Here is a 2,677-nt window from a genome sequence, read left to right on the forward strand (position 1 = left end):
ATTTTGACAGGGAGACATGCTGAGTCCAAGGTCTCTTTTACAGAGTGATTTTAGGTTCCCAAGTGGCACAGTGGTCTAAGGCACTACATCTCAGTGCAAGAGGCGTCACTACAGACATTCTGGTTCAGATCCAGGCTGTATCACAATCGGCCGTGATTGGGAGTCTCATAGGGAGGTGCACAATTGGCCCAGCGTCATCCGGGTGTGGCTGGTGTAGGCTGTCACTGACTTGCCTAGTTAAATAAAGGTAAAAAATGTTTTTGTTTTTTAAATACGGATGAACACCGTAGTGACAAAAATATACACATCAAATACAGTACGAAAAGCAAAACCAAGATAAAAACACAATCATAGAAAACAAACACATTTTTCTGTATAAAGATCCTCAATCAGCCGTCTGAAATGCCCTGCAGGCACCAAATCATACATTTTTAAGGCAAACATTCTGAACATCGCATCCCACTGAAATAACAGCTGGTGTTTTGGCCTTGCCTTTTACCAAGCAACAAAACCTATTGGTCCCAGCATCCATGTTGTGGCACAGCCTCTACCTTATCAGAATCCTCAGTAGAGGCATAATTTGCTAGTTGTTCTGCCTTTCGCTTGGCCAGGCCTGCTACCAAAAAAATAGAAGTGAAAGCTAGACATGTGGTGCACGACCAAAGCCCAAGTCCTACATCGTATCAGAATCCTCAAGAAGAGCCTGAGGAGAGAATTGGAAAAGTTGTCAGTTTGCATAACCTTACTCTGTTATTGTGACGGTGTAGTTGGAAGCCACTCAGGACAAACAGCAGTAGATCCCTCTCTGTCTGCTGAATGGTACTGCATAAAGAGGTTATGTAGTAAATATGCTCAGAAAACACAATCCCATTAGTGAGATGTAACCTTACAGAGAAAATGTCACAGCAGCCAGCACACAGCTCTGTCTGGTCTGGTACCCTGGGGGAGGAGGCTCTACTGGCCTGATCTAGTCTGTTCTGGCCTGCTCTAGCCTGTTCTGGCCTGCTCTAGTCTGTTCTGGCCTGGTCTAGTCTGTTCTAGCCTGCTCTAATCTGTTCTGGCCTGCTCTAGTCTGTTCTGGCCTGATCTAGCCTGTTCTGGCCTGCTCTAGTCTGTTCTGGCCTGATCTAGCCGGTTCTGGCCTGCTCTAATCTGTTCTGGCCTGCTCTAGTCTGCTCTGTCCTGCTCTAGTCTGTTCTGGCCTTATCTAGTCTGTTCTGGCCTGCTCTAGTCTGTCCTTGCCTGCTCTAGTCTGTTCTGTCCTGATCTAGTCTGTTCTGGCCTGATCTAGTCTGCTCTGGCCTGCTCTAGCCTGTTCTGGCCTGCTATAGTCTGTTCTGGCCTGCTCTAGTCTGTTCTGGCCTGATCTAGCCTGTTTTGGCCTACTCCAGTCTGTTCTGGCCTGCTCTAGTCTGTTCTGATCTAGTCTGCTCTGGCCTGCTCTAGTCTGCTCTGGCCTGATCGAGCCTGTTCTGGCCTGATCTAGTCTGTTCTGGCCTGATATAGTCTGTTCTGGCTTGCTCTAGTCTGTTCTGACTTGCTCTGGTCTGTTCTGACTTGCTCTGGTCTGTTCTGGCCTGATCTAGCCTGTTCTGGCCTGCTCTAGCCTGTTCTGGCCTGATCTAGTCTGTTCTGGCCTGATCTAGCCTGTTCTGGCCTGCTCTAGTCTGTTCTGACTTGCTCTGGTCTGTTCTGGCCTGATCTAGCCTGTTCTGGCCTGATCTAGCCTGTTCTGACCTGATCTAGCCTGTTCTGGCCTGCTCTAGTCTGTTCTGTCCTGATTTAACCTGTTCTGGCCTGCCCTAGTCTGCTCTGGCCTGATCTAGCAATAAGAGACACACTACACATCACTTCTGGTTGAACGCGGAAAGAGGGAGAGTTCAGTTTTGTTGTTTTGAAAAGTTTGTTGTTTTGAAAGTATATTGTAAAGTTCTTAGTAGAAATCTAACTTTCAGAACCCGCAACACAGTTGGCATCAGTTGCTGGGACTGCTAGTCTCTGTCCAGTGGTCCTGCCGACCAAGGATGGGTATGAGTAGCAATTTGCTGCTGGCTTAGCTGGCTTTTCTTGAGGGCTTGAAAGCAGCCCGCGATGTGGTTAGCCATTTTGGCTGGGACTGCAGATGGTTACGGGTTCATGGCTGTCTAGATCCCTGCTGTTTGTTGTTGTCACCTCCCTGTGACCTGCCCTGTCTGGACCTACGTTGCTAGCTACCGTGACAAAGACCAAAGGCGGGGGAGTACCATTGAGGACAGTGTCTTTCTATCACATGTGAAGGATCTTTTAAACTAACAAAAATAGTGTAAGCAGTTGTTACAACAACAAGGAAATAGCTTCAAGTGTTTTGTCCAAATACTGTTGGATTCAACAAGTAAAATAATGAACGACCTGACCAGAGAGGTCCAGGACCTGAATAACAATTTGCAGTTTTACCAGGGTCAGCTCGATGAGTTGAAACAGGAAAACAGCAAGATGACAGCAATCTGTAAGTCATTGAGGGAAGACATCAGTTATGTGTGTGAATCCATGACCGATAAATCAGACTCGAGGGACGATCAAGGCAGAACAACATAGTTGCGGATGGAATTGCAGAATCTCCACATGAGACCTGGATGGAGTCTGAGGACAAAGTGAGGGAAGTGATCTCTGAGAAATTGGAGACGGACCACAGGAAGAT

Source organism: Oncorhynchus masou, chromosome 14, assembly GCF_036934945.1.
Source record: "Oncorhynchus masou masou isolate Uvic2021 chromosome 14, UVic_Omas_1.1, whole genome shotgun sequence".
Classification (NCBI taxonomy): Eukaryota; Metazoa; Chordata; class Actinopteri; order Salmoniformes; family Salmonidae; genus Oncorhynchus; species Oncorhynchus masou.